Source organism: Lissotriton vulgaris, chromosome 4_1 (genome assembly GCF_964263255.1).
Source record: "Lissotriton vulgaris chromosome 4_1, aLisVul1.2, whole genome shotgun sequence".
Classification (NCBI taxonomy): Eukaryota; Metazoa; Chordata; class Amphibia; order Caudata; family Salamandridae; genus Lissotriton; species Lissotriton vulgaris.
In genome coordinates, this window is record NC_141691.1 from 62,480,933 (window position 1) to 62,507,482 (window position 26,550).

General features: G+C 45.6%; 1 protein-coding gene across 6 annotated transcripts in view; it reads right to left on the reverse strand.

Moving 5' to 3' along the window:
• RAB41 (RAB41, member RAS oncogene family) overlaps positions 1 to 26,550 on the reverse strand; it is a 438,287-nt gene that overhangs the window by 63,842 nt on the left and 347,895 nt on the right. For 2 of the 6 annotated variants that reach the window (XR_015295286.1, XR_015295287.1), the window contains exon 6: positions 10,468 to 10,561. The exons of the other annotated variants lie outside the window; for them this stretch is intronic. The gene's annotated coding sequence lies outside the window, so the exon portion shown is untranslated. The remainder of the gene's footprint in view (positions 1 to 10,467; positions 10,562 to 26,550) is intronic. 6 annotated transcript variants of the gene reach the window in all.

Genomic DNA, 26,550 nt, shown 5'->3' on the forward strand with positions numbered 1-26,550 from the left:
TAACTTCCCTCCGCAACCGAATTTGAAGACGCAAATACATTTGCGTCCAACGTTAACATGTCCTCTATCAGATCCACCATAAATGGATTGATAATTCAGTTCCTAAGTATGCCGTGCCACCGTCTTTACATGGTGCACTTTCACGTTTTCCTGGCTCTGCCGAGTTAGGCCCTGATTCCTGCCATTGAACCACTTTCTGTCTCTGTCTCCGACAGCTGCAACGTGGAGATGAGGTGCATCCCTGACCTCTGCCTTACTTCCTGCCAAGCGAGCGGTGCCCGGCTCGGCCTGGTCTGCCTGCCAAAAAACAGTATTTTGCCTTCAAGTTATCAGCGTAGCCAGCTCAACCTCCTCGAAAACACATTCCTGTCTAGTAAAATAAGTAAACAGTTCCCCAACTGCAGAGTAAAGGGCCAAGCCTTCCTGTCCTCCTCATGTAATTCATTGCTCCCGTTACCATGGTAGGCCCTGGCTCCGCGCATTTGCACCTAGACACGCATACATTTAGTATAGAATAGCCTCTGCCCGAAAGACCTTTTACTCCAGATTAAACATCCTCCAAACACAAGATATCAGACATGTTATAGGAACAGGTCGATCTGACATGCCAGACGTCTGTCTCTTCTACTAGTGTTAAAAGTCAGACTCTTAGCTTCCTCCAGATGCACGTCAATCACACGAAATATTAGCTGCGCGCGCATTCAGGCCACAGGTTTCAGCTGACTCTGCAAGAATTCTCTATGCATACACCCACTTGTGACACTTTTCTGTGACGTTTCTAGTTCACGCCTCTGTGCACACCCATGTTCACGCCTTTTTGCTACGCACATGTGTTCTTATCATATACATTTCACTTGACACGCCTACTGTATGCATTGCTATTGCCTCGTTTTACTATATATGTCATGTACTGTTAATAAATCGTTGACATCTATCCTGACATCTTCCCTTGTATATCCGAACCCTTGTATTGATGGAATAGATCTCCATTGACTCGAGTCATTTCTGAATTAAAGCCCTTTAAGACTCAGACACTCCGGACTCTGCCTTTCATTTTATTGAGCTATTCTTTTACTTGAAATTATATGGAAAACTTGTACGGTAAAATATTTACCACAATAGAATGATGTAACAAGACTCGGAACATGATGGGAACTTTACTGAAGAATCTCAGGAGGAAGTTGGATCTTTTCTTGCCATGTCTATTTTTTCACCTACAGATAAACTCCACAGTAGGGGGTAGGGTTTAGATCTGCTGAACCTGATTGGGAACCCTTTGTGTGACCCATTCACTTTAGTTAGAGAAAGGCAGGAACAAATTTTCCGACCACTTAAAAAAAAATATGTGGAGGGCTATGTGATTGGCTTCAGGAAGTAAATGGCGCAATACACATGTCAGCTGAAGAACAATCATCAGGTGAGCCAAGTGCTGATGGAATGATATGACCAAAGAGCAGTGCTAACTGTGTACCCAGATGGTCAGGGATGTTGGTGCTGAAGCCCATATGTCCAGAGCTTTAGAAGACAAGTGTAATTGTTCATACAAGGTAGTGCAGAAGACTTCCAAGGTCAACTACTTCTTAGAAAAAGTTACCACAAGGGAGCCAAGGAGGGCATGATGCATGTGAACGGGGTCAAGCCATACCTCTGAAGGGACTATACAATGAACATTATTGCTATGGTGCAAGAGATTAAGGAAGACAGTGAGCTTCTTCCTGACATACTGAATTATCCATCAGAAGGCAGCCTGTTGTATTTTTAGAGAAGATCAGTAATGTGACCAGACATATTTTTCTGTCACAGGGAGTGAGGCCTACTGGCCCACTTAAATAAAGTTCTAATATTAGGTGTATGTCCAGGACCTTGCAGTAGCTTACTGTATATATGGCAAGTATGGGTGCATTTGAAGGGCGGGTCACACATGTTTATTTTAAGGCTTGATTTAATAAGCTTGGAGACTTTTGTGCTTTGTGTACCCTTCCCACCTCCCTCTGCCACCGACCACTCTCGGCCGAGCCTCGACGCCGAGGGTTGGTTCCTGGGTTTGGCGGCCATATTGGTTGTGGGCCGGGCAGGTGATGCGCTCTAGTAGCGCTTAAAAGGGGCTTAGTGAGCCCGTGAGAGCGATTACTTACAGAAGCAACTTTCCCCTCCTTAGGCGGAAGCCGGGAGGTCTCTCCTTCTTACTTTGCGCATCTTTTAGTATATTGTGCATTTTAAACTTTGTGTTTATTTTAAGGCTTGATTTAATAAGCTTGGAGACTTCCTTGTGCTTTGTGTCCCCTTCCCCCCTCCCTTTGCCACCGGACCGCTCTTGGCCTAGCATCGACCCCGAGGGTTGGTTCCTGGGTTTGGCGGTCATATTGGGTGTGGGCCGGGCGGGTGACACGCTCTAGTAGCGCTTAAAAGGAGACGGCTATGCCTCCGTGCAGCGGATGCGTACAGCGGACGCGCCGGACCAGCGCCGGAGTCGTGCCAGAGTCCTGCCCGTCTGCGCCCGTCAGCGCACAACCGGGCACTAGGGCCCACCCCCCTGCTCGTCGACTGACATACTCTTCGGGTGAGCTACACCAGCTACATTCTAGCACTCTTATATTACCCTCCACCATTTTAGCTTAATTAAAAGAGTTCAGTATATTGTCCACTGATAAGAGCATTATGGGGCGTCATCCCAGCCTGAGGTTAACTAGTCTAAACACCAGATCTCTACAAAAACACCCTCTTGAAATTTTTACTCTTCTCCAGGATAATGACATTGACATTCTAACTCTCACAGAAACATGGCTGGGCGATAACTCTCTACCTGATATTATTTCCTCTCTCCCTATTGATTATGATGCAATTTGGCATAATCGTGCCGACAATGCCCGTGGGGGCGGGGTAGCTATTCTTTTTAAAAAACACTTGAAAGCTACTAAACTAATGGCCGAAACAATTGAGTTAGCGGACGTAATCGGGGTGAAGATTATACTGAGAAACACCTGTCTGGTCATCCTTACAGTTTACCGCCCACCAAAATCTACTACATTGTTCAATGACCTATTGACCCCAATTATTGCAGACATCTGTACACGTTATCAAAAAGTCCTTATAACTGGAGATTTTAATGTCCATTGGGATAACTCATGTAAAGACGGGGCAACGCGACTGATGGAAAATACTATGACCCCACTTGGACTTAAACAATTAGTAGAGACTTCCACACATATCAAAGGTCACACGCTGGATCTTATCTGGACCTCTGACCCGGCTGTAGTATTAACTGACATTATACCCTGCATATGGTCAGAACACTACATGATAAATTGTGACATCCCAGTTGATGGCCTTTGCCTCAACCTCCACCCCTTAAATCCAAAAAAGTTAGAAAATGGAAGAAAATTGACTCAGAAACTTTGTCAGATACTCTTCTTAAAAACCCACTGCCCCACGATGCGCATGGAGACCTTGATCAGGAATATTTTTATCTTATGCAAAATCTTGGCCAGGCTATTGACCAAATAGCACCTGAAAGAAATCAAAAGATACATAGAACGGTAAAGGGAGCCCCATGGTTCAATTCTTCCTTGAGGGAACACAAAATTAAAGTACGCCTGTTAGAGAGACGTTGGAGGAAATCAAACGATCCCGTTGATAAAGATCACTATAAATCGTTTCTTAAATTGTACAAAACCTATATTCAATCAACTAAAGCGGAGTACTATGCAACCTGAATTAAGAACGCGGACAATGTTCAAAAAGAAACCTTTAAGATCTTATCTGAGTTGAGTAAGAAAGTAGAAAGATCAGAATCTCCCATTGACTGTAATACCTTCCAACACTATTTCCTTGACAAAGTACAAATTATTCTGACTGACATTAAGAACACCTCCAGCAATTACCCTTGTCTCCCACATCCCCTACCTATCCCCTCCACCAATATACACCATCTCTAAATTTCCTCCGATTGATTCTAAGGCCTTAGGACAGCTCATGAATCGAACAAAATCTGGCTCCCCTGCAGACCACTGCCCTCCCAGTATCTTTCGTATGGCACTTCCTGCCTTAGGAAGTCATTTTGTCTCCCTACTAAACAAATCACTAGATTCCGGCCAGCTTCCATTTAGCTTTAAAGAAGCTCGAGTTAGGCCCCTAATAAAGAAGCCGGGGGCTGATCCCATCAACCTAAAAAACTATAGGCCTATATCTCAGCTTCCTTTCTTGTCCAAGATTTTGGAGCAACATGTCCTGCTGTCTTTGTCATCTTTCTTGGAGTCACACCATCTTCTCCACGAACGTCAAGCAGGTTTTTGGGCGCATCATAGCAACAAATTGGTGATGCTTTCGGTGCTTGATGAGCTCAGAGGTATGGCTGACAGTAAAAAAATCGAGCGCCCTGATATTATTAGATCTGTCAGCGGCATTCGATACTGTCAGCCATACCCTGCTCTTGGACAGATTGGCCGCGTTTGGGATACAAGATGTAGCCTATAAATGGCTTAAATCCTTTCTTTCTGAAAGATCTCAGAGGATTCAATTGGAGGATTGTACATCAAACTTGGGTACCCTGAAGTGTGGAGTCCCCCAGGGATCTGCCCTGTCCCCACTTCTTTTTAATCTTTACCTGCAGCCTCTAATTGACTCTTTAGTAAGCATGGGCTGTAAAACCTTTAACTATGCGGACGACACTCAGCTGCTATTCAGCATTGATAACACTGCATCCGCATAGACCCATGCTAAAAAAAACGGAGGTCCTGGTGGTTTTATCTGAAGCGTCTCCTTGGGGTGATTTGTTTTGGCCGCAAGATCTTGGCCTGACCCCTAAACCCTGCGCCAATGTTAAAAGCCTTGGCATTAAGATCGACCATGAGCTGTCTATGGTCAGCCAGATCTCCTCAGTGGTTGGGACCTGTACTAACTTAATCAGACAGCTACGCAAGTTAGTCCCTTTGCTTCCAGACAATTGTCTCTGCTACAATCATCTCGAGACTTGACTACGGGAATGCCCTGTATTTGGCTCTCCCCCAAACACTGATAAATAGACTGCAAGTAGTCCTGAACGATGCAGCCAGGCTGATCTTTCGGCTACCTAGACGCACTCATGCATCACCATTGTTATGTAAGCTACACTGGCTCCCCATAAAACAAAAACCACATAAATAGCTCCCCTTCTGTGATGGCATCCTTAAATCCAGAAACCTATAAGGTAAATCAACATTTCGGATCAGATTAATTTTGGAGAGAATTTTTGGATTAATTTTGGAGAGAATTGTAACAATACAGAATGGGAAGACTATCTCCTTTCGCCTCATCAACCACCCACCCAGTAAAAACACAGACTTCAACTTCAAGATGTCTGGTATCATCACTGCAACCTTAACTAACTGGTAGCTTTGCAAGCATTTCAATGAGAACAGCCTAGACATCTGCTGCTCCTTTCTACCCCCAACTCCTGCTCCATTAAATATATGTTCTGTGCACCGACGCCGAGGGTTGGTTCCTGGGTTTGGCAGCCATATTGGGTGTGGGCCGGACAGGTGATGCTCTCTAGTAGCGCTTAAAAGGGGCTTAGTGAGCCCGTGCGAGCGATTACTGACAGAAGCAACTTTCCCCTCCTGAGGCGGAAGCCGGGAGGTCTCTCCTTCTTACTTTGCGCATCTTTTAGTATATTGTGCATTTTAAACTTTGTGTTTATTTTAAGGCTTGATTTAATAAGCTTGGAGACTTCCTTGTGCTTTGTGTCCCCTTCCCCCCTCCCTCTGCCACCGGACCGCTCTTGGCCGAGCATCGACGCCGAGGGTTGGTTCCTGGGTTTGGCGGCCATATTGGGTGTGGGCCGGGCGGGTGACGCGCTCTAGTAGCGCTTAAAAGGAGACGGCTATGCCTCCGCGCAGCGGACGCGCCGGACCTGCGCCGGAGTCGTGCCAGAGTACCTTTATGCTCCTAAAGGGGGCTGTACTATGACTAACACTCACAACAGGTAACTGTGAGAAGTTGGCCTGATGTATGATGCTCACTAGTTCTAGTGATCACCTTGTATCAGTCCAAACAACCCTTATGGTGATTGGTTGTAAGTCAACCTTATAGACCAGCTATCCTAATGGTAGCATGGACAAATTAGTCTTAGGCTAAACTCTTTTGGCATGTGAAGCCAGCTGTTTTACCACATATAACCCCTTGAATACCAGATGAAAGGACACCACATAGGTTGTTATGAAAATAAACAATATATTTATTGCCAACAAACACCTTTGAACTCTTTATGAGATCAGAGGGCTAAGCACATAACAATACTCTTAGGAAAAATACGATAAGTTGCACAAATTACAATGGTGCCCTAGGGGCACGACAAACCATATACTAAATAAATGGCATAAGGAAATCGATAGAAGGAATGGAGCTGTCCAGAGGCTGTAGGTTCGCTGGGACTACACTACCCTAACCTTAGGTAAGGGGCAGGAAGCCCACGGGACGTGTGTACAGAGTGTGAACTCACACGCGAGATGCGTAACAAAGTCAATAGACACTACAAATTACAAAAAGGTAAGTAAAAGACAGTTCCGACTAGTTAGGACTAAAACGACTGGATACCTGGACACTAGGAGAGTCAATCTACCCTTGAGCACCGAAATGCTCTTGTTACCTCACCCACGGGCTGCGGGTGCATAGGTGCCAAAGTGTGTTGGGTTTCCGCGTTGAAGTCTATGGAGCCTTGAAGAAAGATGCTGCAGGCGACCAGGAGGAAGATGTCCGGAGCGATCCAAGGGTGGATCGAGGAAGATGAAGGCCTGAAAGCAGAGGGGACAATGTTCACAGTCACTAGCCAGTGACTGGAGTGGAACCAGGAAGGAACCAGATGCTGTCGTCGCGATCAGGTGAAGAGTGGACGCTTGACTCTGCAGCCACGTGGACCAGGAGGTGTCTTCGACGACCAGGATGGAGGCACGAGCTGTCCCACGCAGGCTCTCGCTGTCGGCGGTGTTGGTTCCGGATTTGGCGTCAACAGGCCTTGGCAAAGGAAACCCACGCGGTGAGTGGAAAAGGCGTCTGGTGCGGACCAGGAGGGTCCGGGGTGCTTCTCCTTTGCAGGGAAGCAAGGGTCAGTCTGGAGCAACCAGACGAGCGGTGTAGATTTCGTGGATCGTCGTTTAGGAGGCCACTTAGCCAGCCGGCAAGTGACCAGACAACACGTCAAGCAGCAATCAAGCAAAAGAGCCCCACGCAGATCTCGTGGATGCTGAAGGGCTGATCTTCTGTACAGGAGCTGCTCGGGGCTGGGGCTTCTCAATCCCCAAAGCACTTTCTCGAGGATGCCTCTGAAGTCATTATGGAAGCGAAGTGCAGTTTGTCCAAGATGGCCGGTCCCACGTGTCTCGTCACACCCACGGATCTCAGCTGAGCTGCAGACGTAGATAATGGTCGGGGATGTCTGGAAGTCCGGATCTCGTCGGGCTCTGAAGTCTGGTTCCACCGGGAAGGACGACAAAGTGAACCGCTAGGACACTTGATGGTGCCTGCTTGTGCAGGGTGGTCACTCCTAGGCCACAAGGGAGATTTTCTTCAGTCTTCTGAGGAGCAGAACGTCAAAGTCCAGAGTTTCTTCTTTGTAGAGTTTCAAATCAGGATAATCTAATTTGGAATGGGACCAGCTCCTACCTTTATGCTCCTAAAGGGGGCTGTACTATGACTAGGTCCCTCCAATGGGTGGGACCAAGAAGGGGGGTGGTTACACCCCCTATCCTTTGTCTGGTTTCGCGCCAGAGCTGGAGTGCCCCAGCAACTGGTTTGAACCGGGGTATGCACAGTGACACCTGGTGTGCCCCAGGCATGTCTCATTCCTTTCAGCCTTGCCTACCTCAATACACAAAATCCTGTCTTGGGTGGTGCTAGCACCTCCCAAAGCAGGAAACCCTTTGTCCAGGCCTCCCTCGCTGGAAGGAGGTCAGACTCGTGTCTGTGGTGGCAGCATCCATTTTGTGATGCTGAGGCTCGAGTTAACTTTAACCGGGGTTCTCAGTTACATACATGTCGTGGCCCTCTAAAAAGGGTGGAATGCTACCCCCGTCGCCAGAACTGGCAAGGGGGTAGTATTCCAATTCGTATGACACCTTACTCGACATGTTTTGATAATGCTATGCCAAAGTTAGCAATAACCGCGAGGATTATAATGCACTTAAGACTATATGGTATAGCGTTATCATGGAAACAGCTAAAGGACTTGGTTCCGAAAGGTGCAGACAGGCTCAGCTCATGCTAGAGCACCATCTCACATAATTCCAAGCACTCTGCCTCCAGGATTGTTAAGGCCTGCCATAGGAGTGACTTATAGGAGTACATGTGTCCATTTTAAGGTTAGATATAGGTATACTATATCTACAGCAAAGGGTGATTACACCACCTTGCACCAGCTGTGTTACCAGCCAGTTGTGTCAGTTTTGGATGGCCAGCCAGGGGTGGCATAATACATGCTGCAGCCCCTGGTAGGTCTTGGGTACACTTATGCCCTGGGTACTTAGGGTACACTGTACAAGGACTTACAAGAGTGGCCCAATACCAATTGGTAAATGCACCTAAGGTACATGGATGTCAATTTAGAGAGAGAACAGCTAGGCTGTGGGTCTGATTAGCAGGCCCACAGCCAGGGAAAGTCGTTAACCAGTGAAGCAAAAAGCAAAAATCTGGGGTGACCATAGGAATGCAGACCCTACTCTCCTACAGTAACTACTTAAAACGAGCGGAGAAAACCCTTGCCACAGGAGCAGGGCAACCTTCAAGGCCATCAAATGCTTTCTAAACCCCAATGGGGAACACCCATACAAACATTCAAAATGCATGCACGCTTTTAAATAACTTCTTTAAAAACATGAACGTAAAACCATAACAACCCCACCCTGCAACACCCAAATGGCTTGCCACTCACACCCTCTACACCAAAGACCAGGCAGGTTAGCAAGTCATCCGAGGTCTTGTCTATTCATGTGAGAGTATCTAAACCTGGCAGTTAAGGACATTTCTGAGGCAGTGCTCTTGCTATTGCCAACATGCTTTCCCAGGCTTCTTTAAAAATGTACGGACCCTAGAGTCTTGCAGGCTATAGTCCCAATCAACAGTCGTCATTCCTGGACACCCAGGCAACAATGCATGGTAACCACTCGATGATGCACTTCTGATCCAACAGCGACCTTGCAGTCTTGCCCTGCTGGATTTGAACAGTGCTGTTTTACAATCCTTCACATCATACCTGAAGAACAACACCTAATTCAACTAGAAAACTTACACAGGTGGTAACCCATCTTCATAACCAAAGGTGTTCACAAAGACTCCATCCTCTTACTAATGACCTTGAATCAGAATTTGGCGTGCACCTCTGATAACTGCTGATAGACAAAGGCATCAACATTTATGAGCACACGCCCACACCCAGCTCTCCTTGAAGATGTCAAAGTTCACCAGCAAAGTTATGTTGTTTTGTATAGCGCATTAATCACCCTTGAGGGCATCCAGGCACTTGGGTAGGTCTATGGGTATGTGGTCCCCTCAGGGTTTAGTTGAAAAACCAAGTCCTCAGCTTCTTGTGGAACTTAAGAATGTGAGGAGATGTCTCTGATGTGTTGAGGGAGGTTGTTTCATGTTTTGGGTGTGATTTAGGAGAAAGAGCGACCAGCTGCTCTGCTTTTGTGGATGCTGGAGTGTGTGCAAGCGAGTCTTTTAGTATTATTTTTAGACTTGTTTGCAGGATTTGTATATTAGAAGTTTGAACTGGCTGCACTTGTGAATGGGGAGCCAGTGAAGCTTCCTGAGGTGAAGCGTGGGAGGTGGAGTTTGAGTTTTGCGGTGGCACTCTAGACGGTATGGCGATGCCGGTGCAGACTCTGGCGGACAAGTGATGTCCCTCTAAAAGACCACCGGCCAATTGCACTAGTTGCTTCCAACTCATTATAACGAATCTCACTCCGCTATCTCCCATCCACTCCCCGGCTTTTCTAAGGCCTGCGAACGTGTGCACAATCCACAACTAGAGCCCTCTACTCCTCTACGTGCTGTGTTGCTTTGCACTTAGATTCCCGCTATGCAAGTTATAGTTCATACCAAGAAAACAATAACTGAATTATGGGTAGTTGGGACCCATTTTTTTCAGACTAATGTAGGTAACATTAATGATTTATTGATGCAATGTGATTCGAAAAAGATGATTTAAAATATAAAATGGAAGCCAAACTGCATCATTCTAAAAAAGAAACAATAAAAAAAATGAACAGCTGCTGAAAAGTAACAACAAAGCTGGCAGCTTCTGACTAGCAGGACATAAGTAATCTGTACTTACCAATAGCTTGCCCCGCGGGGACTCTTGCCTACAACATCTGCAGATGAAGGACTTTAACAGCCACAAACCAACACACGGACTCTGATAAGCGATGCTTACGACCAAAGCGCTATAGCTCTTAAGGAGAACACCGTGACCACAGCAGACCCGCCCAGAGTACGTACCTGTTTGACATTATATCCTGCTTTAGCACTGCTTTCAATGTACATCACATTGAGTTCTTTGGCGTTTCTCTCGCCCTCCTCTATAGAAACTTGTCTACAGCGATGAGAACAAATCAAACAGAACAAACGCATAAAAAAACGGCAAAAGTAAAGTTACAAAGCAAATTAAAATAAACACAAGATGGCAAGTAAAAATAAATGACGAACAATGAACACTAGAGCCCTTTCCTCTCTACATGTTCCCATTTGACAGCTAAATGGCAAACTCGATGGTCAGTAATATTATGAGGCACACAACAATTCCAGACAACAGCTTCACAGGCATCAGGTGGTAGGAACAAAGCAATGGAGTCCTGAAACTGAAGAGCACATTCAGGATTCAAGGCAAGCAGTGCGATCTGACCTCTCACCACCAGGGGACTATTCTGAGATTGGGTCATTATAATTTACACAGACTAATAAAACCCAAATGTTCACACGACCTTCAAATACATCCCCTCCTTCACCATCTACTGCCTATAAATGAAATAAATACAAACACAGAAAGATGTAAACCATGCAAAAATTCTAACAAAAGTAAATAATTGGCGGAGTAAAGCAAAGCATACCTCATGAATATATGAATACCGTTCTAAGATTATATGAGCTGTGTTCAAAAGCAAAGCTCAACGATAACAAGGGGTTTCTCAAGTAACTTCTGAACTTCGGTCCATTTTCTCTAAGCATCTTCCTGCTCTACATCTAAGCGAACGGACACGTAATTTCTTTCATCAAAGGTAGGAATTCTCTTGATAAAAACTGCCCCTTCACGGGGTGTCCTGGATGTTACATGTAAGACACAAGCTTGCAGTGCTAAGATACAATGGCGGCATGCACATGGAAGATTTCACCTGTGCTCGCCCAGTTCGTCTGCACACGGGTAGTTGACAGTGTTAAGCCACAATACATACATATACCTAGCTGGTAATGCAGTACTACCTAATACTGAACTGTTGAGCATCTTATAAGAATGAATAACGAGAAAGCAAAGTTACTCACCTGCAACCTGACCTTCAGGGCATTTCTCCCACAAAATCATACACTTGTAGTTACTCTACTCTGACATTCCACTGCCAACTCCCCAAACCCTCCTGCGGTGTCATGCAAATGGAGGCGGTTTAGTTCAGAGTGCATAACACATACAAAGCATCAATCTTGAGAACAATTTAAAACATGGGGCTTTTGTGGGAGGGTGTGTATAGTGTACCCTTTTCACTGAAGAAAGACAATCCCCTTTTTAGGTCTCGCCTATGCAGCGCGCATGCGCTACATAGGAAAGAGACCTTTAGCCATCCGCACAGCTTTGGGGGCAAAAACGTGCACACATTGCATTGCTTCCAATGGCAACGTGTGCACGTCTGGCGATTCCCTTGCGGGGATATATGGTGGTGCCATATGGTCGCAAGCATCGCGCCATGCTGCTCGCTCCCGCAAGGGAATCTCGCAGGCCCCCTCCCCCTGCTGCCGCGCGAGGCGTGCGCATGCGCTGGTTTTTCTTCCACCCGCTACAGCTTGTAGCATGGACACTTGCTCAACCCACTTCATTCATTGGCTATTTTCAGTGAATGACTGCATTTGAGGTTGGTGTCTGGGATCTACTGTTCTCTCTGCGAGAGGGTAGTGCGCCTGAGCTGTACAAGTCATGCCAACCATCTTGTTGACTCGCATTGCTACTATCTTTTTGCTTTTGAAGTGAGACAGCGTGCTGCTCAGCCCTTCATATCCGCGCCCACACTCTGGTCTGGATCGTGTGCTGACGAGCCCAGGCTGGGCCTCTAAATGACCGAATAATGACAGCATGTTGCATGTCTAATATTAACTCGACCTGCGACTCTGCGCTGGGGCAGAGTGCTTGCCTTTCCAGTCCCTGTCCTTCCCTTAGTGATCTCTCCCATTTCCCGAAGTAAAGGCTCGTTTTTTCTTATTAAGGCAGCCCCTTGGACTGATGCAGGCGGTGTTTGCCATGCAAACTGTCGGCTCACATGGCACGTACGACTGCTTCAGGGAGGCGTGTCCAGCTCTGCAGAAAGGAGGGAGCTCCACAGACAGCAAAACAAGCCTCCTTGCTTCTTAGAGCCGAGAGCGTGCCAGAATTTATTCTCTGCTTTGAACGGGTTTACCAGTAATGCAGGCCAGCTTCCTACTGCCCTGCCGTGGGCACAGAACTTCATTGTCCTTCTTGTAAACAACATAGGGTGCCGCACGTCTCCACCATTGCACCCCTTTGCTGTCCGTGGTTCCCCTCCAACTCTTGTGCTACTATATAAAGCGCTGGATTGCACAACACTGTCATACTCTGTACTGCTGCTTGCCTGGGCTTTGTCAGTGCTAGTTGCCGATTTCATTATTCGCATACCAGTTAAAACGCTATACTATCCCGGCTTCTTCTGTTTACAGAAAAGTCCTGCTATACTTGTAATTTGGTTTTCATGTAGTACTGTGGTGACTGGATTAAGGCACTGTCTTAGGCTAGGTTCGGGCTATGTAAATACTATATACATGCATATATACAAATGGGGGGGGGAGCGGAGATGCAGTGGTTTAATAGGCAATATTACTAATGACTGAAAACGCCATTATCACACAAGTCATGCCTCTCTGTTTCTGGTACTGTGGTCTCTGGGACGCAACCACCAAAGGAAAGAGAATCCTGGCCTACACAAATTACTATTGGACGTAGGGTAGTGATGTGGAGTTGACTAGGCACTGCCCCCCTGCCGTTCTGATCTATCTTTACAGTTTAGGTAGAAGTCAACGTGCTATTTAGTATGCCCTACTACACATGCATTGTTGGGGCCGGTAAAGAACTTAGTGAAGAGCAGGCTTCCATTTTACTGGAGTAAGGAAAATGCTACTTACCAGTATGCATCTGTTCTTGGCATGTAGAGCTGCAGACTTACACACTATGCATAGATGAAATGAAATGAAATGAAAGAGACATTTATAAAACGCATGGCTACCCCTAGACCTCCCAGCGCTGAGAAAAGAGCGTACAGGTATAAACTGATTATCTGGCTGGGAATAGATGAGTCTTCAACATTTTTCGGAAGGAACGATGATCTTTTACCAATCGAATGTGTTCCGGAAGGTCATTCCATTTCTCGGAGGCACCATAAGAGAAACATTGTCCTCCACTTCTGGTCCTCTTGATTTTTGGTACTATGGCCATGCGTTTACCTTCAGATCGGAGAGCTCTTTTAGGACAGTATGGGGAAACCATCAGCTGAAGTATTGGTGGACCATTGGAAGTTAGAATCTTGTGCGTGATGCAGAGAGATTTAAATTGAATTCTCTCTGCAATTGGAAGCCAGTGGAGATGATTCAACGCTATCCTCACAGATTCTCTCAAAGGAGTATGCAAAAGCATTCTTGCTGCACAATTCTGTACCTTCTGGAGAAGGTTTATCGTGTACTGAGGAGCTCAAAGATAAAGTGCATTTGCATAGTCCAGGCGTGACATTATCAGCGCCTGGAGAAGCAGCTTCTTCGCATAGAAGGGTAAAAGAGGAAGAATATTTCTCACCATTCTCATCATTCCTAAGCAGCACCCTCCCACTTTCTTTGCCTGGAGCCTCATGTTAAGTTTGTCATCAAGCCAAACACCTAGACTCTTCATATGGTCTTTGGGTGTGGGCAGATTTCCCATGCAATTGGGCCAATTAAATGTAGGACCAGGTTGCAAAGTTTTGCCCACTATCATAAGGTCAGTTTTTTCTCCATTCAATTGTTGGAAGGAGCCTTTCATCCAGGCTGAGACTTTCTCAAAGCACCTAGGGAGATGATGCACACTGTCTCCCGATTGATTGAGGGATACAATTAATTGCGTGTCATCGGCATACGTCACTATTTGTATGCCGAATGGTTCCACAATTTTTGCCAAGTGGTGCATATAAACTTTGAAAAGAGTAGGGCTCAGTGAAGAACCCTGTGGCACTCCACATTTCAGTGGCATGATCTTGGAAGTGGTGTCATCTTCGAAGACCTGAAATGATCGACCTTCCAGGAAAGATGTTAACCACCTCAGTGCGGTTCCCGTCACCCCCAATTCTTGGCATCTAAAGATAAGAAGTTGGTGGTTGGCGGTATCAAAGGCCACACTGAGGTGTAGGAGGATTATTGCTACTGATCCTCCTGCATCCATAATTTTTCTAGCCTCCTCCACTACGACCACCAGAGCAGTTTCCGTGCCCTGATGGGGTCTAAAACCTGGCTGTGCAGGGTGAAGGCGATCATTACCCTCAAGATATGATGACAGGATAGAGTTGACATGTTTTTCAGCCATTTTTGCTATTCCGGGTAATAATGAAATAGGGCGGTCATTTGCCAATATCTCCGGTTCAGATCCTTCCTTTTTGAGCAAAGCTCTTACCATAGCTTTTTCCATTGAGCAGGTACCTTCCCAACTTCCAATGACACGTTGATAAGTGCAGCAATAGTGGGGGCTACTTCTATGGATACCTTGTTCAAAATGGTCGGAGGGGCCATATCTCTAGGGGAGCCTGATTTTAGTTTGTTCAATATGGACATCATGCCCTCAGGCTTAAGAGGCAGGGAGGATTCGAGACTAGATTGTAAAAGGTCTCTTGTCACTGCCGATTGTTGTTCATTTTCCTGGTTATCAACTGTTTGAAAAGCTGAGTAGATCGCCTCAATTTTGGCATGGAAGAACTCAGCGAGGTCATTACATCTGCCCAGTAAATCCCTTGACTTGACTATTAGTAGAGGGAGTAGTAAGAGATCTGAATATTGTAAAGATTTCTCGAGGAGTGTTTGAAGCTGATACAATTTTTGCCTCGTAGAATTTCGATTGCGCAGTGCAAATTTCTAATTTATAGAGTTTTATAGCTTCACAGTAGACTTGCTTTTTCTCTAATGTGTAGTCTTTCCGCCACTTCCTCTCTAACTGTTTGCATTTGTGTTTCAGATCTTTTAACTCAGGGGTATACCATGCTAATCTTTTGGGGCCTTGTTTAATATCTCTGCATTTTATTGGAGCTAACTGGTCCAAGGAAACTCCGATCCAGTTATTAAATTGTCCATTAGCTACTTCTGGGTCATCATCGGGTATCTGAGGATGGCTGCCCAAGTTTCCAAAGGAACTTTTGACCAATTTCGGCTGAACTTTTTCAAGTAGTTTCCTACCATCTCCTTTGTAGGTGGAGACCAGGAGAAGGGAATCAAGTAGTGGTCGCTCCAAAGTACCGGGAGAGGATTATCAACTGCTATGTCAGAGTTGGTAAAAATAGGGTCAAGAAGGTGTCCCTTAATGTGGGTCGGTCCCTTCACTTTCTGAGTAAGCAGTAGTGTACCTAGTGAGTCAACTAATTCTTCCACACCAAGTGTAGTGTTCTCTTCCAAATGCAGATTTAGGTCGCCTAACACTGAATAATTCAGCAAAGTGTTTATGGGATTTGCTATATTTTCAATTAGATCGCTATTAAAAGAGCCAATGACTCCTGGCGGCCGATAGATTAAAATACCTGAAAAGGTACATATTGAAGTAAAACTTATAGCGAAGAAGCAGCTTTCACTATCGCGGATCAACCCATCTTTAATTCCGCAGCTAAAAGGCTCTCTATAAATAATAGCAAGCCCCCCACCTCTACTCACTATCCGATCTTGCCTTTGGATATAATATCCCGATGGAAGAGCCTGGACCACAGCTGGATTAGACCAGTCCGTGAGCCAGGTTTCAGTGAGAAACATACCATCAGGACTGTGGTTTTCCAAAAGGAGCCTAATTCTAGCGCATGCTTAGAGAGTGAACGGCAGTTAAGCAAGCACATTTTATACTTAGTGACTGGAGGAGGGTTGTTGCCCGCCAAACTGCCAATATCCAGGACTAAGGGGCATTGTGGGCTAACGAACGGTGATGGATTAAACCCATATCTTTTGACTGGGTGTGAGTGTTTGATTGATTCAGATGCTCCGTCCATCACCACCCCCTTTTGAAGGGGCATTGTGGGCATGTTTTATAAATAAAAGATAGATGGCCACCTAGTGTTGGGCCTGGATGTTTGCAGTTTGTTTTGTTGTAGAAAAGTCTTTGGAAGTCACGGAATAGGTGACTCCTCCTTTGGATGATACTGCGCATGGGCATCGGCTCCATCCCCAGATTGTTTTTCGCCATTAGGGAAGTGATGGAGCTGTACAAGAGGTAGTGATGTCCATGTGATTTGTATCTAATTAAGATAATAATGGAACAGATAAAGGTAGCAGGGGAGGCGGGTGAGCGTGTTTACCTCTGCAGCTCTACATGCCAAGAACAGGTGCATACTGGTAAGTAGCATTTTCCGTTCGAGGCATATGAGCTGCAGATTACATACTATGCATAGATTGTTTAGCAGTACCCACACCTAGGGGCGACCACCAGTTTCTGTTGCAGTTGTTTGAAACAGTGTTTTTAGTACAGCCTGGCCCACAGTGGCTTGTTGTTTAGTTTGTACATCTACACAGTAATGCTTTGTGAATGTGTGCGGTGTAAGCCATGTAGCTGCTCTGCATATGTCATCTAGGGGAATGTTCCCCAAGAATGCCATTGAAGCCCCTATCTTTCTTGTTGAATGCGTTTTTGGAGGAATTGTTAACGTACGTTTGGCTTTCTGGTAACATATTGGTATGCATTTAACAATCCATCTGGCGATCCCTGATTTTGATATGGGGTTGCCTTTATGTGGCGGTGAAAAAGACACAAAAAGTTGTTTTATTTTACGAAAAGTTTGTGTCCTTTCGATATAGTACAGTAATGCTCTTTTGACATCTAAGATGAGTAGAGCTCTTTCTGCGACTGTTTGAGGCTGCAAGAAAAATACGGGCAGCTCAAATGACTGATTTAGATGGAATGGTGAAATGACTTTAGGAAGGAATTTAGGATTAGTGCGAAGAACCACTTTGTTATGATGAATTTTCAAAAAAGGTTCTGGATTGGTAAATTCTTGTAGTTCATTAACCCTTCTGAGAGTAGTAATTGCTACTAGGAAAGCTACTTCCCAGGTTAGGAATTGCAATTCACATTTATGTAATGGTTCAAAGGGAGGGCCCATTAATCTTGTAAGAACAATGTTCAAATTCCACACTGGTGCCAGTGGCGTTCTGGGAAGAATTATTCTTTTGAGTCCTTCCATGAAAGCTTTTATAGCTGGTACTCTAAAAAGAGATAGATGTTGTCTATTTTGTAAGTATGCTGCAATGGCAGCAAGGTGTAGTCTGATAGACGTATAGGCTAAATGACACTTTTGAAGGTGTAATAGATATCCTATGATGTGTTGAATAGACACGTCTAAGGGATTTATTTGGTTGTTTTGGCAGTATATGACAAAGCGTTTCCACTTAGCAGCATAACATGCTCTAGTAGTGGGACGTCTAGCTTCTTTCTTAATGTTCATGCATTCTGGAGGAAGGTTGAGGTAACCAAACTCTATGACTTCAGGAGCCATCCTGTCATATTGTCTGTGTGGACTAAGACAGCTTTGCCGGACACTTGCATTTGAAATGCTTTTAGGGCTAGAAACACAGCGAGCAACTCCAAATGATTGATGTGGAGTAACTTCTGTTGCGGTGTCCACCCGCCTTGCATGGTGTGATGCAGTAGGTGAGCTCCCGAGCCGGAGAGCGATGTGTCCACTGTCATGACTATTTGAGAAATTGGCTCTAGAAACGGTTGCCCTTTGGAAAGGTTCTTTGTGTTCCACCATTGCAGCGAACGATGAGTCCGACAGTCTACCAACACTAGTTCTGTTAGTTGACCTTTTTCATTGGGCAGGGGTAGAGGCAGAGCGGGAGTTGTTATTTTTATCTCTGCCTTTGTCATTGTTACCCCTGTAACCACCCCTTTGGTAGCCCTTGCTGTGAGTGGACTGTGTAGGGGCTTTATACGCGGTAGAAGCTGTGTCCGAAGAGTATCCCTTGGTGGCACCTCGATAGGATGAGCGACAAAATGAACGTCTGGGAGCCTGCGACTGCAGGGCTCCCATAGATTTGGCGGTATCTGTATCCTTTTTCATTTTTTCAAGTGATACATCTACGTTAGGTCCGAATAGGTGTTGCTCATCAAAGGGCTGATTAGGAATGGCACTTTGTACTTCAGGTTTGAACCCGGATATGCGTAGCCAGGCATGTCTACGTAACAGGACGCTCGTGTTAACTGGCCTAGAGGCAGTATCTGCTGCATCCAGTGCACACCGAATAGAGGGGTTTGTGATGTTTTTCCCCTCTTGGATAAGTTCATTTGCTCTATCTCTGTACTTATCAGGGAGGTGCCTCATTAATGATTCTAATTCGTCCTAATGTGCCCTGTCGTATCTGGCTAATAATGCCTGTGTATCGATACGCCACATGTTTGCTGCTTGAGACGCTGGTCTTTTCCCTGATGCGTCAAGTAGCTTAGACTCTTCATCTGGTCGTAGAGCTTCACTTGTTTGTGAGTTTTCTCACTTGCGTGCATTGGATACTACAAGTGAGTCTAGTGGTACAGGCCTTTTAATATATGCTGGGTCTGAGAGAGCAGCTTTATATTTTTTCTCTATGCGAGGGTTAATGACCCGAGTTCTGACTGGGTCTTTGAAAACTTCAGGAGCATGCTTAATCACTCCTTTAAGCATTGGTAAAATGGATGAGGACCTTTGTGCACTATCAAAGGTATCCACTAAGAAGTCTTCATCTACAGGGTCTGTATGCCATGATATTGCGCAGCCCTGTGAATTGATTGAAACCCATAGTGTCTTCTGGTGGGGAAGGCCTTGAGGGGTATATGTCATCCTGAGGGACATTTGGGACATCTGGGGTGTTATAATCCTCCCACGGGTCAGGTGATCCTGTAGGAGTAGCTGGATCAGGCATGTTACCCCCATGTCATCAGAGCTATCATCCCGGTTGTCATCGTCTGGTATGATAGAGGATGCTGGGGAATGTTGTGGTATGGGAGGATGTGGTGATGGTACAGGTAAAAGAGAAGGGGAAGGCAGTCTTAAGGGAGAGGTAGCCATGTCCTTCTTTGAATGCGGAGCTGGAGCTGGTGTGTCCAGTGGTCGCTTTTTTGAAGCCAAAATCAGCTGTCCAGTGATTGGATCTTTAGCTAGAGTCTTTTTAGCAGGGTCTAGATGAGGTAAGTTCTCTGCAGGAGGCCGATCTTTTGGTGCGGAGGAAGGCTTTGGCATCGAAGCTGTTTGTTTTGGCTTTTTGGCAATGTCTTTAACCGGAGAAGCAGGAGTCTTTTTCGGTTTCGGTATGTTTTTTGGATTCAATGTTTTTTTCGGTTCCGGTGGTTTTTTCGAATCCGAAGCGGATTTGCTTGGTTCCGACCTGGGTTTCGGTGCCGGAGGAGTAGTGGTATGTTTCGGCGCCGATGGTTTGGATGTCGGCGTTGCCGGTAAGTGTGCGCCGGTACCGTGCGAAGGCCGACTCGAGACCGGGTCGCCTGAAGGCTTCATTAGCTTCTTAGCCGGGCCCGAAGGTGGGGCAGAAGAAGCAGTGTGTCGGTGTGCACCCGAGGGAGAGGGTGTGACCGGGGCCTTCTTTGGGTGTGTCGAGGAAGGGTCGGGGTCGACGGTCTTACTTACGACCCGCTGTGCTGGAGTGATGTCCTCGACTTCGGAGTCTACTGCCTCGGAATTGCTGTCAACGTCGTATTGTTCTGGAACGTTGACGCCGTCATCGAAGATGTTGTCCGGAATGGAAGCTGAAGATCGAACCATTGTTCGCCTCGCTCTTCGGTCCCGGATAGTCTTCTTGGAGCAGAAAGAGGCACAAGCGGAACAGTCTCTGGCCTCGTTCTCCGGGGAGAGGCAAAGGTTACACACTTCACGAAGGTCGTGTGGGGAAACTTCGACCCACATTGAGGACACTTTTTAAATGGCGTCCTTTCCATGAGCTGGAGTCGAGGCCTAGTTTGGCCTGAAGGCCGTCGACTGGAATCGAAGTTTTCGGTGTTGAAGAGTAGCGTCGACTGGAAAAGCATTCGAAACTTAATTTCTGTAAGTTGGTGAGGATTGCGCGCCGAAGGAAATCGGTTCCAACACGGAGCGCTGGAAACACATCCGAGCCCGGTGGCTGAAAAAATCAATCTGGGGATGGAGCCGATGCCCATGCGCAGTATCATCCAAAGGAGGAGTCACCTATCCCGTGACTTCCAAAGACTTTTCTACAACAAAACAAACTGCAATCATCCGGGCCCAACACTAGGTGACCATCTATGCATAGTGTGTAATCTGCAGCTCATATGCCTCAAACATCTACTTTCATAACATTTTATTGTTGATTCACACTTGTATATCGTACAATCGTGCATTTGTTTGAGCAGCACACCACCAATTGGTAGGCCAGCCAGAATGACTAAACACTTACAGCATGCTGCATTGTAACCTTTTACTGAAGGGAATATCCGAGTCAGCAGTGAGTCTGTTATTGTGGCCTAATTAGTATATATTCTAGGGTGTTTCTAAGCAACTCCTCAGTGTTAATGCATCCAGTCCTGACCTACGGCGCTCTGCTTGCAAGTACGACTAAAACAGCCCCGCAAATCCATGTACCTCAGTAGTGCCTTCCAGTGCTCTGTCCTGTTTGTCATATGCACTGCTGATGCCATTAAACCCAGACTCGGGTACTGCCATTGCATCTATCTGTCAGGGCTTCTCGTAACAAGACATGTTAGTCTACTATTAAGTTTGTCATCTCAGAAGAGTCCTTGCTCACCTGTTACTCCCCCCCCCCCCCCCCACCAGTCCTACTACTTTGCTCGCGATGACGTTGCCCTGAAGAAATTTGCCAGGTTCTTCTTGCACCAGTCTCACGAGGAGCGGGAGCATGCCATGCAACTGATGAAGTTGCTGAACCAGCAGGGTGGCCGTATCTTCCTCCAGGATGTCAAGGTGAGGTGCTCACTTTAGAACATGTCTTTATGGGCGCTCAGTGTTTTGGTCTTCTGAGCCGCATAACTCCTGAGCTTTAATACTGCTTATGGCTTATTGAGAACATAAACCACAAAAACAGACTTGATACACTGCTGACAGAAAGCTTCCATACACCAATAGCTTCCTCGGATAAGGTTTATGTTTTGGTGTGCTAAATTTAGCCATTCTCTTCAACTTGCTGTAGTACTGGGTTATCTTACTATTGACTCTATTCGAGCTACATTTTGGGGTGAAATGCTGGAGAACATTTTTGCGGCGCTCTGGATGTTTGTACAGATGTTTATGCATGGTAGCACAGCCAATAGTGGTATAAGTGGTTAACCATGCAACAGTTAATGTTGTTGCACCAAGGATATTGTGCTGCATACCTAAATACTTAGAAGGTCCCAAAAGCGAAACCTATTGGCTATGCCAATGCTGGTTATTACAGGAAGGGGAAGAAAAGATAAACAGACCTGCAGGTAACTAGAGCTCACGCTAGTGTCACGGGTAACAAACTTCATTCATGAGCTCAAGACCTTTCCCGTAACATGCTTGCAGAACTAAATACCAACAATTTCCAGAAGAAAAAGTTACTAACCTTTGGCGCTAATATATCTAGGGGATATATTGCCTACTCAAAATTTTCCAGCCTAATGAATATCCTCCAGGAGCCAAACAAGATCCTGTCAAAAACTTCCACAGTAACAGGTCTCCACTTCCATGAGGTGCTGCCACTGCTGATTATATAAGGCGTCCCCGCATCAGTTTCTATGATATTTTCCACCACTGGTCAAGGTGTGCAGAGAGGACTCAAGAAAGCATGAACGACACTGACAACAGTAGCAGAAGTAGATCTGCATGCCTTGGGATCTTTTAATAAACTGCTCTTATTCATAAAGGTGGTGAGGAACCAGTGGAAAATCAAAGTATCCATCACGAATTTCATTAGCAATCAGAAGGACCCTTTTCTACTGAAAAATAGTCCGTCCCGCAAATTCTTGAAAAATGGGTGGAGTGTGATGAGAGTCAGTAATGGCCATAGATCAAGCAAGTCATGCAAAAGAGCTGTGGTCATCACGGTTTGCCTGGGCTGTAAGTCAGCAATGTTTTTCAAAGGTGTTCAACTAAAAGTATGTCTAATTGCTGTACAGCAGATATTAGCCATTGGGATGCCATGACCCTCATTTTTGCCAGCCGGAGGGCTTTTCTTGGATAAAGTGTATCTTCTCATTACACACGGTGGCCCAAAGTAAAATAGGACATTTGCGGATCATCCACCTCGGTCTTATCCTGTGCCGTCTACGTAACACGATACAGTATGTCTGGGATCCAGTGCATGTAATCCTTCCTCTTGCTTGGTCAGGTGAGGAGGTATGAAGGATGAAAGAGTGAAGGACTGACACACTGTGAAGGTAGCTACAACTTCTGGCATGAAAGATGAGCAAACAACGTCAAATGGACTCGACCCAACACAAGGCAATGCTGTGCACTTTGTTTGGGCAGGATGATATGAATGTGTGGATCACCTTCTATTGTAAAGAAGGGTTTAAACCAATTAATGACATATACAGGTGATTTCCTGTACAGTAAACTGTAGTATGGTTGCAGCAATTTGTCATTTCTACTGTAGAAAACTAATATATGTTTGGGTTTTCCAAGACTGAACATGCAATAGAGTAACTATGATTTTATGTCAATTTTGGTGATGAAGACAGAATTCTGACACCTCATGAGCAGGGACCACAGCCCCTTGTATAGAACAGCAATATAACCAACCTCAAATATTGCAAAATGTAAAAAATATCTATACAACCATGACCGCCTAAGGATAACAGACTGGGGAGAGCAGATTTCTGAACACTTTGCATGGGTAGGAAAAGCACTGGGGTCCAGTCAATATCAACATGGAATCCCAAGAGTGGTTAAGATTATTTTCTTCCTTCGGTTAGACTGCTCTCTCCCAAGTCAGGTAATCCGTGGAAGAGGCAGGGCGAGGCCTTTTAATCAATTTGTCAAAACACAGGTTTGAATGTTTCAATATCAGAGGAAAATCAGAGAGGATCTTTGCCTCTGATGGGTATAAAATATGGCTCGTTAAGAGATATCCCAAACAGCGACACTGAACTGGAATGACCAATGATTTGCGCTGGCTGCTTAGAAAAAAACAAATCATGGAATTATGAATGGAATACAATGTTATAATATATTCCTCATAATATTATTGCTGTAGTACCTATAGTCAATTGCTCTCTCAACTGATTTAGGGGACCCTACCGTCAAACTGTAAAGAGAGTGACTTCATGGAGAGCTGTGTGTGCCAGCCGAGTGCCCTTACTATTGCCTCTTCCCCGATGGGCTCTGAAACTACTGCCCTCTTCAGCCCTCGTGGACCCTCTGCTGAAGGTAGGGGCATCTAGTAACACATTCACGGGAAACCTTCTCTGCTCAGCTCATCAGATGACATCACTTATCGATGTGAGGATACGACAGATTTCATAAAAACCAAGAAACATTACTCTTAGATTTGGACAACTTCGTACACCTTCAAAGAAAAGGTTATTCACTATCATTTAAAAGTAGATGAAGGAAAAACTTTATCAGAAGACGAAAATGACATCTCAAAAAAATCTGAGGCCTGCAAGGAATTTCCTCAATCAAAAATGAGTAGCAAACACACAGATTCGATGAGTACACACAGCTATTGTAACACGTTAGATCATCGGTGACTAATTTTTTTCATCACCAGTAGGAAATCTCTCACTAAAGCTCTAACCACAGATTTTTTAATACAGAGTATTTCCATTAGGATAGGCTAATCTACAAACAAAATATATTTAAAGGGAAAGTACCTGCACGTCCCAGCACCCCGCTCAATCAGCATACATTAATAGGCCGGCCCGCAGGAGTGCTGGGACGTGCAGGTACTCTCCCTTTAAATGTATTGCAGCAGTGCTGAGATGTGCAGGCACTCTCCCTTTAAATGTATTGCAGCAGTGCTGAGATGTGCAGGCACGCTCCTTTTAAATGTATTGCAGCAGTGCTGAGACGTGCCAGTACTCTCCCATTAAATGTATCGCAGCAGTGCTGAGACGTGCAGGTACTCTCCCATTAAATGTATCGCAGCAGTGCTGAGATGTGCGTTTACACTCCCATTAAATGTATCGCAGCAGTGCCGAGACGTGCAGGTACTCTCCTTTTAAATGTATTGCAGCAGTGCTGAGACGAGCCGGTACTCTTCCATTAAATATATCACAGGAGTGCCGAGACGTGTTGTTACTCTTCCATTAAATGTATTGCAGCAGTGCTGAGACGTGCAGGTACTCTCCCATTAAATGTATTGCAGCAGTGCTGAGACGTGCAGGTACTCTTCCATTAAATGTATCGCAGCAGTGCTGAGACGTGCAGGTACTCTCCCATTAAATGTATCGCAGCAGTGCTGACATGTGCATTTAGACTCCCATTAAATGTATCGCAGCAGTGCTGAGACGTGCAGGTACTCTCCCATTAAATGTATCGCAGCAGTGCTGAGACAAGCCGGTACTCTTCCATTAAATGTATCGCAGCAGTTTTGAGACAAGCCGGTACTCTCCCTTTAAATGCATCACGGGAGTGCGGAGACGTGCAGGTACTCTCCTTTTAAATGTATTGCAGCAGTGCTCAGACGTGCAGGTACTCTCCCATTAAATGTATAGCAGGGGTGCTGAGACGTGCAGGTACTCTCCTTTTAAATGTATTGCAGCAGTGCTGAAACGTGCTGGTACTCTTCCATTAAATATATCACAGGAGTGCCGAGACGTGCCGGTACTCTTCCATTAAATGTATCGCAGCAGTGCTGAGACGAGCCGGTACTCTCCCTTTAAATGTATCGCAGCAGTGCTGAGATGTGCAGGTACTCTCCCATTAAATGTATCGCAGAAGTGCTGAGACGTGCAGGTACTCTCCCATTAAATGTATCGCAGAATTGCTGAAACGTGCTGGTACTCTCCCATTAAATATATCGCAGAAGTGCTGAGACGTGCCGGTACTCTCCCATTAAATGTATCGCAGAAGTGATGAGACGTGTCAGTACTCTCCCATTAAATGTATAGCAGGAGTGCTGAGACATGCAGGTATTCTCCTTTTAAATGTTTTGCAGCAGTGCTGAGACGAGCCGGTATTCTTCCATTAAATATATCACAGGAGTGCCGAGACCTGCCGGTACTCTTCCATTAAATGTATTGCAGCAGTGCTGAGATGTGCAGGTACTCTTCCATTAAATGTATCGCAGCAGTGCTGAGACGTGCAGGTACTCTCCCATTAAATGTATCGCAGCAGTGCTGAGATGTGCGTTTACACTCCCATTAAATGTATCGCAGCAGTGCTGAGATGTGCAGGTACTCTCCCATTAAATGTATCGCAGAAGTGCTGAGACGTGCAGGTACTCTCCCATTAAATGTATCGCAGAATTGCTGAAACGTGCTGGTACTCTCCCATTAAATATATCGCAGAAGTGCTGAGACGTGCCGGTACTCTCCCATTAAATGTATCGCAGAAGTGATGAGACGTGTCAGTACTCTCCCATTAAATGTATAGCAGGAGTGCTGAGACATGCAGGTATTCTCCTTTTAAATGTTTTGCAGCAGTGCTGAGACGAGCCGGTATTCTTCCATTAAATGTATCACAGGAGTGCCGAGACATGCAGGTACTGTCCCATTAAATGTATTGCAGCAGTGCTGAGACGAGCCGGTACTCTCCCTTTAAATGCATCACAGGAGTGCTGAGACATGCAGGTACACTCCCAATAAATGTATTACAGCAGTGCTGAGATGTGCAGGTACTCTCCCATTAAATGTATAGCATGAGTGCGGAGACGAGCAGGTACTCTCCTTTTAAATGTATTGCAGCAGTGCTGAGACGAGCCGGTACTCTCCCTTTAAATGCATCACAGGAGTGCTGAGACATGCAGGTACTCTCCCATTAAATGTATCGCAGCAGTGCTGAGATGTGCATTTACACTCCCATTAAATGTATTGCAGCAGTGCTGAGACGTGCAGGTACTCTCCCATTAAATGTATTGCAGCAGTGCTGAGACGTGCAGGTACTCTCCTATTAAATGTACCGCAGAAGTGCTGAAACGTGCTGGTACTCTCCCATTAAATGTATGGCAGCAGTGCTG